Raw genomic sequence first — 12,036 nt, 5'->3', positions numbered from 1 at the left:
AAGGCACCCATTCAGACGCTGGTACAGAGTCACTTCACCCACCCTTCATTCCTACATCTAGGCTTGTTATTGCTGGGGCCACAAAGGCAAGAAAAGGGTCTGGTGAGGAGCCCTGGGGGCTCTTATGGTTAAGAGTCTGACACTGGCTCAAGTCGTGATCTCAGGGTCCCAGGATGGAGCCCCGCGTCTCCGGCTCCCCACTGAACTGGGAGTCTGCTTCTCCCTCTCCCTCTGCTGCCCCTTGCCCTCCTTCTCTTCTTTCAAATAAATAAATAAAATATTTTTTTAAAAGGGGGCTCCTGGATTGCTCATCATTAAGCCTCTGCCTTCAGCTCGGTCATGATCCCAGGGTCCTGGGATCTCGCCTTGCATCGGGTTCCCTGCTCAGCGGGAAGCCTGCTTCTCCCTCTCTCTCTCTCCCCTGGCTTGTGTTCCGTCTCTCTGTGTCTCTCTCTCTTTGTCAAATAAATAAATAAAATCTTAAAAAATAAACAAAGATTCTGGAAGCACTGATGGGGCAGGGAGGGGTGGCCCCAGGGGGTCACTCAGCTGACCAAGCCAATGGTCAAAGCACCAAGGTCCCCTTTTTCTGCATGGCTCAGCATGGACCTGGGCTGGGACACCAAAGTACATGGAGGGCATGTACTTTCTTGGTGGCCTTGTGGGTGGGGCCGGCACAAGGGCTCTCCAGATCCCGCCACGTGGGAAATGCTGGTAGTTGGGTATGCACCCAACCTGGGCACTTCCGGCTGCACCAGAGGGGCTGAAAAAGTCCTTGAAAGGCCTCAATGTCACTCCCTGTGTTAAATCATAGCTCAGACAGAAACATGAATTACTCAGTTGCTGCCAAAAAGGTGTTTTTTTTTTTCTAAAATCAACAAATACTGTGGGAATTATTAAAGTAACTAGATAAATGATTTACACTAGAATTTATAGCTCTTCTTTTATGACATAAACTTTAGTTTAGGCAGAGAATAATAAAGATATTTCTCGGGGTACCTGGGTGGCTCAGTGGTTAAGTGTCTGCCTTCGGCTCGGGTCATGATCCCAGGGTCCTGGGTTTGAGCCCCCCATCAGGCTTCCTGCTTCTCCCTCTCCCACTCCCCCTGCTTGTGTTCCCTCTCTCACAGTCTCTCTCACTGTCAAATAAATGAAATCTTAAAAAAAAAAAAGAAAGAAATATATTTCTCCTATTCTTATTCATTTATTTATGTATACAAGCACTGTAATTGTTAAATGTTTTGGCTATCATTCAGGTTTGTGGCCATTTGTTTCCATGGAGGCAGGGAGCTGTCAGGGAGGGCCTGGAAGTGGTGAGAGAGGAGGCCAGGGTGCAAGCAAGGCCCAGTTCACAAAGGGCCTTGTGAGCAGGATTTAGGAATCAGAGCTTTTGCATGAGTAACAGAGAGGCATAGGAACCATGTCAGAGAAGAGTGATGTGATCAGATTTGGACCTTAGCTGTGGCATGAGAACTAGAGGACACAGGGGCAGACAGGAAGCTGGGAGAGGAGGAAGGACACCTGCCACGGTAAATGGGGTGAGAGATAACGGTGCTCAGAATTAGATTCATGATGGTAGGAGGCAGGAGAAGCAGGTGCTTCACACACTATTTATTAGGAAGACTTGAAACATTTTGATGATTGATATGTCATAGACCAAATGTTTGTGTCCCCCTCAAAATTCCTATACTAAAAGCCAGTGCAGCTAGATTTGGAGATAAGCCTCTAAGGAAATAAGTAATTAAGGTCAAATGAGGTCATAAGGATGGGGTCCTGATCTGATGGCTTTAGTATCTTCAAAGGAAGAGAATCCAGAGCACTTGGACTCTCTCTCTCTCTCTCTCTCTCTCACTCTCTGCCATGTGAGGACACAGAGAGAAACCAGATGTCTGAAAGCCAGGAGGGGAGTCTTCACCAGAAACCAAATTTGTCAACACCATGATCCTGGACTTCCCGGCCTAAAGAAATGGGAAGGAAAAATTCCTATTGTTTAAACAGCACAGATGATGGAATTTGGTTGTAGCAGTACAAATCGGTTAACACAGATGGGGATTCAGGGAGGGGAAGGAATTCAATGGAATATGCGGGGCTCTAGCTGGTCACTACATAAAGAAGAGGAGAAACAGGCTTGTGGAGGAGGTTGAGTTCGGTTCTAGGCATACAGTGTATGAGAGACAACGGGGATCCTCATGAAGATGTCCAGTCAACAGCGCATTACATGAGTCTGCTGCTCAGGAGAAAAAGCTATATTAGAGATACATGTTTGGGAATAATCAGTTTATAAATGATCATTAAAGACTTGAAAATAAATGACATTTCTCAGGGAAAGTATAGGTGAAAAGAAAAAACCCTGAAGATATAAGTTTGAAGATGGTCAATTTTTAAGGAATGGGAAAAGGAAAAAGAAGAGCTCTTCAGTAGGATTAAGAACAGGGGCGCCTGGGTGGCTCAGTGGGTTAAGCCTCTGCCTTCAGCTTGGGTCATGATCTCAAGGTTCTGGAATCGAGCCCCGAATCGGTCAGGGAGCCTGCTTCCTCCTCTCTCTCTGCCTGCCTCTCTGCCTACATGTAATCTGTCTGTCAAATAAATAAACAAAATCTTTAAAAAAAAAAAAAAAAAAAAGAAGAAGGATTAAGAACGATAGTGCAGGGAGCGGGGGAATCCAAGAAAGCACGGCAGACAAAACAGAGGGGATGGAACATCAAGAGGGAGAGCATGATGGGGCACCCCAGGGGGCTCAGTCTGTTGGGCATCCAACTCTTCGTTTCCGCTCAGATCATGATCTCATGGTTGTGGGATTAAGCCCCGGGTGGGGCTCTGTGCTCCATGCAGAGTCTGCTTCAGATTCTCTCTCCCTCTCATTCACTCTCTCCCCCTCAAATAAATAAATAAAATCAAGAAGGAGGAGGAGAAGAAAGGCATGAACCATAATGTCAGATGTCAATGGGAGATGAAGTCAGATTAGGACCAAGCAGGGATCCCCGGGTGAATTCACCAGCAGCCAGGATGCTGCTGAGGACCCGAAAGGGAGGACTTCCCGTGCTGGAGTAAGAGGCGGCAGCAGCCGGGGAGCAGAGAGTTAAGGGCTGCAGCAGCAGAATGAACTGGGACAGAAATGAAGGCAGAACAACACAAGAAATAAGGTCAATGCATATTTGCAAATTTTTTACCCTGGAGTTGTAATTTTTTTAAATAGATGTAAATAGTAACACAGAATTCATTACTAAAAGGCATAAAGAGATACTTTATTTGTGCAATGCTATTTTTTAAATTAGGCTATTTGGCAGGTTAGAAATGAAGTCACATTTCAACCTCATGTGGAACTAGATTGGTATATTTTGCTCAGATTAGCTTTTAATAGAAACAAAGCCTCGTGAATCTCTGAGCTTTCAAAACTGTTACTTTTGTTTATTTGTAAAGTGGCCTGAGAGCAACTACAAACACATTCCGAAACCAGGCAAATTCCAGGAAAGTTATCTTTGTGCATTGCAATGCTGGTTGCCATTATTATTATTTGAAGATAATATTCTGTACATTACTAAAATCAGATGACCTGTATTGAACCAGAACTTCACTAATCCATTATTGAGATGGAAATCTCTGGAGTATTGTCAAGAGTCTAGGATGAGCTCTTTTTGCCACATCTACTGCGAGGATGAAGACCAGTCTCGGCAATCAGATGGTCGACATCCCGGAGAATGTCGACATCACCCTGAAGGGACGCACGGTGATCGTGAAGGGCCCCAGAGAAACCCTGCGAAGGGACTTCAACCACATCAATGTAGAACTCAGTCTCCTTGGAAAGAAAAAGAAGAGGCTCCGAGTTGACAAGTGGTGGGGGAACAGAAAAGAACTGGCTATGGTTCACACCATCTGTAGTCACATGCAGAACATGATCAAGGGCGTTACACTGGGCTTCCGATACAAGATGAGGTCTGTGTATGCTCACTTCCCCATCAATGCTGTTATTCAGGAGAATGGTTCTCTTTTTGAAATCCGAAATTTCTTGGGTGAAAAATATATCCGCAGGGTTCGGATGAGGCCAGGTGTTGCTTGTTCTGTATCTCAAGCCCAAAAAGATGAGTTAATTCTTGAAGGAAATGACATTGAACTTGTATCAAACTCAGCTGCTTTGATTCAGCAAGCCACAACTGTTAAAAACAAGGATATCAGAAAATTTTGGGGTGGTATCTATGTTTCTGAAAAAGGAACAGTTCAGCAGGCTGATGAATAAGATCTGAGTTGTCCATCTGCAGAAACAGCGAGAAGCCGGATGATTTTTCAGACTTATTTGTGATATTTTAAAGATGCAATAAAAGCTATACTGTTTCATGGGGGGGGGGGGAGAGTCTAGGATGAAACTAGGCCTGTCCCTTTCCCTCACCTTCTCCCTCTTTCTGTCCCTCAATAATCATCCAAATGTGACAAGCTCTATGGCAACATCTCACAAGAACATAGCTCGTGTTATTTCAGAGGTCTCTGTTTACCTGGGAGTCTGAATTCCTCTGCAAGAAGTTCTTTCCTGCTTTGAAACCATCAAATGTATCAGAGGATGCTATCACTTTTCCTCCCCCCAGATTCTGAACGTGGCCCATCTAGGACCCATTACCTTCATGTTCTCCCTGATTGTCTTCTGCCCCGCCAAAGTCAAGGCAGATATCCAATCTTTATGCAGCAGAAACTGGCTCTAACTGCTCATACGGTCTTCTAAACTGTGCTTTTGTAGGCCTTAACTTCAAAAATACAAAAGTTAAAAATCGACTACGTGTCAGCCCACCCCTGTGGCATGAAGGTAAATCTCATAAAGCATTTGGGGAATAAAATATATGGGAGGTGGCGGGGGGGTAGTTTAGATCTCAAAATATTCACTTGCCACTTATGCAAATAAAAGACAGAAGGAAGCAGGTACAAAACAGTTGGATATAATTCAAAGAATTAAAGCACCCATAAACAAAACCATAATCACTGGGAACAATTTATATGTGCATGCATATATTTCTACTATGTCTATCTGCTGCTACCTGTAGGTTGCAACCTGCTTTGTTTAATTTAATCATTCACCTATCCCATGCGTAACATTATTTAGTTCCAGAAAACCTTGCTAAGTGAGAAAAACAGTAATTTTTAAATTTTCATTGATTTCAATGGGAAAAATCATGACACAATTCATGCCAACTTATGATACCCAAACAATTTCCACATTGCTAACTGAAAAATTAAAATAAATTAGATAAGCAACACAATAATATTTGAAGAGATATGATTTGGTTTGTACATTGATTAAAATATAATAAAGATTATTCTCTCAAAATGAGGAAGAAGGATGTTGATAGTGGGTGTCAGTGAGGGATCTTTTAGAAGATAAATTCTGCGGGTACCATTTATTTTTACCAACTTTTTAAAGTTGGGGGGATTTGTGGTTATTATTTTACACTGAAATCAGACTTAGAAATAACTTATAATACTGAAAGCCACTTTAAGGGAAAAATAAAGGCTAAAGCTACTAGCCCTTGGTGACATATGGGAAGAGCATATAGAAATGCTGTATCTTTATCCCACTTGACTAGCGAACTTACACAAAGCAATCACTTTGGAATCAACAAATATGGTGCCCACTTCACTGTTCCATATGGTATTATTTGATTAGAAACTACTGTGTTGAGAAAATTGGTGAGTGTTCACTAGTCTAAAACTATAATGTTTAGGATGGCACATTCATTTAGTTTTCTTTCAGTGAAAAATAATTACTTTTTTGAAAAGAGTTTTCTGGAAACTGATAAAGCTGTTTAACAGCCATTTGCCAAAATATATATTATATGAAGTAACTCTACTTCTATATGAAGTATATGAACTCTACTACTATATGAAGTATATAAACTCTATTACTATATGAAGTAAACTCTACATATGAAAACATTATCTCATGGTAGTATATATGATTCTACAGCAATATTTTAAGTGGCTGCATAAATTCCATTATGTAAATATACCAAACAATTCCCAGTTGTTAGAAATTTAGTGATTTTCCAAATTTCATTATTATAAACAATACTGTGGATAAACATTTCTGTGGGTAAGTTTCCTAGAAAGTTACTCATATGCAAGAATTAGCTTTGACCGGGAGCTAGATTCCTAATTCTCATCCCAACTAATATATTTTTCTCTATGCCAAATTGGGGAAACTCAGATCACATTAGATCTGTTAGAGATAGATTCTGCACAAACAAAGAAACGAACACATTAGATTCCCATAAACACACACAGAAAAGTTTACATTGATGGCCCAATTCAAGTGAATACAAGTCTCACTCCAGTGTAACTATAATCATCATAATAATATTAACAATATTATTGTAACAATAAGAATATTATTAAAATAATATGCCTTTCAAGACACAGAGTCAAGGAAAAAAAAATCTAGTCCTTGTTCAATTTACGTTGTCCTGATGGCTTGGAATGGGAATCTCTTCCGAATGATCTAATTCTTGTGGACCAGAGCATTTTTGAGGGTTTTCCAACTTTCTTAACTTCGCCAATTTAGGGGAAAACTGTGCTGTACTGAAAAGAACATGAGACTTGGCTCTAATTCCTCAGCCTTTATCTTTGTTTCTTTATTGATGTGTAAAGTAATTAATATGGAAAAATTCCAGTGAACCACATGGGCACAGTACTCAGCACTAATCATGTTACATAGTTAACACACACACACACACACACACACTCTCTCACTCTCTCTCTCTCTCCCTGGGTAACAGAAGGAGAAATGAACCTGGTGATGAATCCATTGAAGCCAGACTCCATGGCTTTTAAAAGGTATAATCTACTAGGGATAGAGAGTAAAGGTATAATCTACTATGGATAGAGAGTAAAACTAGTATGTTTTCATACACAGAGAAATAAATGGCCTCAAATCCATATTTCCAATTCAGATCTGACATTTTCCTGCTGAAGCACGCAAAATATTGTGTCATAAACAAGTTTTCTGTAGATGCTACCAATCTATTTCAAATTCAACAAGTTCCCTTAGCTTCTGACTCCAGTAGTTCATGTAAAAAACACAGTACATAAATGTAATTTATCATCTTATTCAAGAATGATAGAGTAAAGTTTATATAAATCCTGTCAACACAGTCCAGAATTGGTGAGGTGAACTGATTTTCTATCTACTCTCTCTGGACTTGACTTCCTTGAAAAAGAGTTGTGTTGGGTTATAAACTTCATAAACAGCAAATCAATGAGCCTTTCACTTTCCTTTATTCTCTTTACAAGATGGCAGCCTACGGCAGCAGAAGGCTCCCCAGACAAAGCAGAAGTGGAAATACCAAAAAGGTGCTACTGCTGCTTCCTGGGCTACTGGTGTGCAACTGCCACAACCCCAAAACCTCCACAGCAATCATAGGCAACCCCTAGCAGTTGCTACTGTGGAAGCCAGAGGCAGAGAGTGTACCTTTTCTGCTCACCTCTTAAATCTCACAAAAGCCTCTTAACAACAGCACCTAAGAGGGAGCCCGTAGGCAAAGGTACCTGGGAAGCATAGTGTGCAGACTCCTAGAAAGGAGGAAACAAAAGGAAGAAGCAAGCCATAAGTCACAGGATCCAAGAAACAAGGAGTTAAACACTGGAGAGTGGTGATGGGGAATGTGCAAATGAGTGGTCCCTGAATGGCCACGGCCTGGAGATGAACCAGCCCAGACTGGAGCAGTAGGATGATAGGTTCTAAGAAAGTTGTTTCCAGGTGGGGAATAAGAGATGATTAATAGATGATCTAATACGTGTGGCTATACAGAAAGGACATTTACCATTCTGTCAGACTATCTGAGGAAGAAGTAAGTGTATAAAAAAAATCAGAGCAATTCTAAATTCTGGGGAAGACAAAAAATATGAAAGAAAGAAACTGCAATTATATTACACTATATTACATTATATGATAAATGCTGTGAACCATAGTTATATAATCAAAATAGTGTAAATCCTGAACACTGATTTCAGAAAAATACGTGATACTGGGAAGATGGGAGCAGAAGCTTGGATGGGATTGGTGGGGATACTGGAGTTGAGGGAGTCCAAGAGAGATAAAACTTCAACTTCTCTGGTAGAAAATCAATAAAACACGCTTAAAACAAAAATAGTGAGGAATATCATTAAAGCAGGAGGATCCAATTGACGTATAATAAAGCAAATAATTTAAATTGTAACTTGCCACATGTCATACACGTAGTACTGAGGCTTGCGATCCAGGTCTGTTTCACAAAATCTGTGGTTTTTTTTTAACTCCTCTATGTGTCGACTCTGCCTTGCTGGCAATGTCTTGTTTTATGTCTCGGGTGTTTAAGCCATAAATCCTCCCCCACAACATGTGCATGTCTAACACCACCGAGTCCCAGGCACCATGTTCGAGATACTGCCCAGAACTCACTGCTGAGAAGAATGGGACCAAGCAAACCCTTTGTCTCTACCATTTGGACACAACCAACAGCCGCAGGTCCTTTGACCGGGATCCTCTGGCAATGAACTGTAATGTCAAGATCTTTCCACAATTTTAGGAAATCATTTTTCACACAGATTATTTTCGTTCCTGATTTCTTAGAAATACAGCAAGAAGCGTGGCTAACTTCTTATTCATGGTCCCATGCCACGGCGTTTACGGTCTCACGGAAAGACCCTGTTTCCTACCACAGGCTCCTTCGGAGAACTTTTTCAGGTCAACGGCAGGTCTCAAGTAGTTCGTTGTCAGCTATTAATTAGCATCGGGGTGTGTGTGTGTGTGGGGGGGGTGATCCCTCGGTCCCACCACATACGAATGAACAGCCAGAAGACCGGGGTACTTTGAAAGCATCCCAAGCGAGCTCGTCGTGTGAAGCCCGCGTGGAAAACCGGAGTGTGAAGCGCTGTTCCCAGACCCGCAGCACCGCCGTCCCCTGAGAACTTGTTAAAAATGCCAACTCGTGGCCCCAAGTCAGACCCACGGAATCCCAAAGACTCTGGGAGCCCGCGGCCGGCCGGCCGGGCTTTCACAAGCGCCCCCAGGGGAGCGTGCTGCACACTTGAATTCGTTTCTAGGACGGTCCTAGCAGGTTACCAGAAACCAGGTAGCTCATTCAAAAAACTTTTAAAAATTAAAAAATAAAGACCTTAATTTCTCACCGTTCTGGAAGGGTGGGCAGGGCAGCACTCCGTCGGAAGGCTCCTTCTGTTCCTCGCCTCTTCCAGCTCTGGCTGCCGCGCTCCTCCAGGCGGCCCCGCGCCGGCGTCCGCCTCGTCCTCACAGCGTCTTCCCGCCGTGCGTCTGCTCATGCGCCGGGTCTCCGAAGGACGCTCGGCCCTGGATAGAGCGCCCCCCGCTGGAGACCCGCGCGTTATGACACCTGCGAAAACCGCCTCTCCGCTCACCTTCACGCGTTCCGGAGACCTCTCTTGGCGCGAGGCAGGGAGGGCACCATTGGACCCATTACCACACTCAAGTTTAGAAACTCTGGTTGAGGACCAGTGAATGAGGAAATTCCACGTCAAAAGATGCACTCTGGGGGGCATCGGACTCTTGATTTCAGCTGCAGGCATGATCTCAGGGTGGAGATCGAGCCCGGTTTGGGGCTCCGCACTGAATGTGGAACCTGCTTGTGGTTCTCTTTCTCCCTCTCCCTTTGCCCCTTCCCCTGATCGCGCGCTCTCTCTCTCAAATAAATAAATAAATAAATAACAATACTTTTTTTAAACATCCACTTTTTTCATTTTCTCCTCTTCATAGTTGCGTGTGTGTGTGTGTGTGTGTGTGTTAAGATTTTATTTATTTATTTGACAGGGAGAGACACAGCGAGAGAGGGAGCACAAGCAGGGGGAGTGAGAGAGGGAGAAGCAGGCTTCCCGCTGAGCAGGGAGCCCAATGTGGGGCTCGATCCCAAGACCATGAGACCAGGACGCGAGCGGAAGGCAGGCGCTTAGCGACTGAGCCACCCAGGCGCCCTCGTTGTGCTCTTTTGATTATGTTTTTCTACTCCTTTTCCACTATCTAAACTTTTTCTCTCTGTCTCAGATCGTCCCTGATGACGATCTGACTCTTCTCCTTAGAGCCTTATTCACGCTAGAAACTGCAATTCTGCTAACAGAAAAGTCAGGGTAGGCCTCAAATAAACGTGCCTTTATCAGATGAAATATCAGAAGTCACACTGCACATAAAGTGTGATGAAAACGGATTTTAGAATTAATACTACAGATAACAATAAAATGCTATATATAAATGTTTAGGAATTCTGATTTTTTTAATCGTTGCAACTAGCGCCCTCTCGTGGCCAATATAGGAACTGATTTAAAAACCGGAATCCTTTTTCTCACTCACTGATTATATAAAAACATATTGAGTTTCTAATGTGTGTCAGACACTGCAGATGTCTAAATGAGGGACCTAGACAAGCAAATTGCATACCCTGTTCTTCAGTTCAACTTTTCTCCACATTATTTCAGAAATGCTAGAATATCATATGATTGAAATATTTATTTCACTAGAGAGTCTATATGAACTATTTCAAGTTCATCGGGGTAACTATGCAGACTTTCCACGGAAGCAAGATTTTTCTTTCTGAAATGTTAATTACAGAAACTTCATAATGCATGAAAATGAATGAAATTTATAACTGTAACTTAGAAGCCCTGGGTGTGATGTTATGAATCATACAGGTTGATATGGAAATTTTAGCTCTTCAAAATTCCTTTATTTATAATGGAATCATTACATATATTTTTGCCTTTGAAAACTAGAAGTTAGTTCAAGATAACTAACCAAGCATACCCTTCTTCCTCCCCAATCCCATTAAAATAATTAAAGAAATATAAACAGCCAAATTAAGCTGTATAGAGTTAGCTAGTGGAAAAGGTGGCACCACCAGACCACGAGAGAGTTCAATTTTGACAAAATGTACTGAGCATGTATGTAGAGAATTCCTGTCAAGGATGCAAATTTATGGTTAGTACTGGGCCTTCTAAAAGGCATACTGGTATTTATAAAAAGAGGAGGTCCTCTGGGAAGAAGTTGTAGCTGGAAAGGAATGAGGGGGATTCCGAAGAAACAGGAAATTAAAGCAGGCTGTGACCTGAAGAAATAGAAGTTTCTAGAGATCTCTGGAGGTACTGGGGAGAACACTGGATTTCCAACAGCGTATGGGATGAATGTTGCAGCAATTCTACTAGTTATTAAAGGACCAGGCAATCTCCAAAGTCGGCAGGATGTGAGGACATGCAGACCAACAACTAGTTGGGTTTCAAATAGCTAAAGTTTGCAAATTATTTGGTTTTGTGTTAAATGAAGCACTATGGTCTCCATCCCTATAAGACCACCTCTATTTACTTGAGTTTGATACACTTCATTTGACTAAGAAAAGGGCAGGAAGAGGTACCCTGAGGGTGAAAGGGACTGACTGCAGGACATGTTGAACTTGGGAATATTATTTCTCATTTGTATCACATTGGTGGTAGGGGGTGCGGGGGGAATCTGGATGGTGCCAAATTTGCTCAGGGAACCTGCCCATGATTCATCGAATGTGTTGTTTACAAGCCTCAAGCCGAGGGAGGTTCAATCAAGGTCTAGCCCACACTCACCTGAATGATGGGAGTAGAGCATCAAGGGGAAAAGACCACTCTAGTACCCTGCATCCCAAGCCAGCTTACCTACTGGAAACAGACCCCAAACATCTACATTTCTTGTTATGGGCTGAAATTCATCCCCCATAATTTAACCTGTTGAAGCCCCACCACCTCAGAATGTGATGTGTTTGGAGACAGAGCCCTTCAAGAGGTGATTAAGTTAAAATCAGGCCATTGGGATGAGCCCTCACCTAAACAGACTGGTCTCCTTATATGAAGAGCAAATTCAGGGGCACAAAGAGATGCCTGAGGTGCACACACACACAGTTTGCGAGGGTACAGCAAGAAGGCAGCTGTCTACAAACCTAGGGGAAGTCAACAGCTGACACCTTGACCTTGGGCCTCCTGCCTCCAGAACTGTGAAAACCCAGTTTCTGTTGTTTAAGCTGCCGGGTCTGTGGT

The 12,036-nt window shown here is 42.7% G+C and overlaps 1 pseudogene across 1 annotated transcript; it reads left to right on the top strand.

Moving 5' to 3' along the window:
* The first annotated feature begins 3,632 nt into the window (after positions 1-3,632).
* On the top strand, positions 3,633-4,324 carry LOC309845950 (large ribosomal subunit protein uL6 pseudogene; annotated as a pseudogene). Its single transcript has one exon. The product of its transcript is annotated as a large ribosomal subunit protein uL6 pseudogene (transcript).
* The last annotated feature ends 7,712 nt before the right edge of the window (positions 4,325-12,036 follow it).

Source organism: Mustela nivalis (genome assembly GCF_964662115.1).
Source record: "Mustela nivalis genome assembly, chromosome: 13".
Classification (NCBI taxonomy): domain Eukaryota; kingdom Metazoa; phylum Chordata; class Mammalia; order Carnivora; family Mustelidae; genus Mustela; species Mustela nivalis.
The sequence above is the reverse complement of the archived record's forward strand: the minus strand, read 5'-3'. Positions and strand labels throughout refer to the sequence as shown.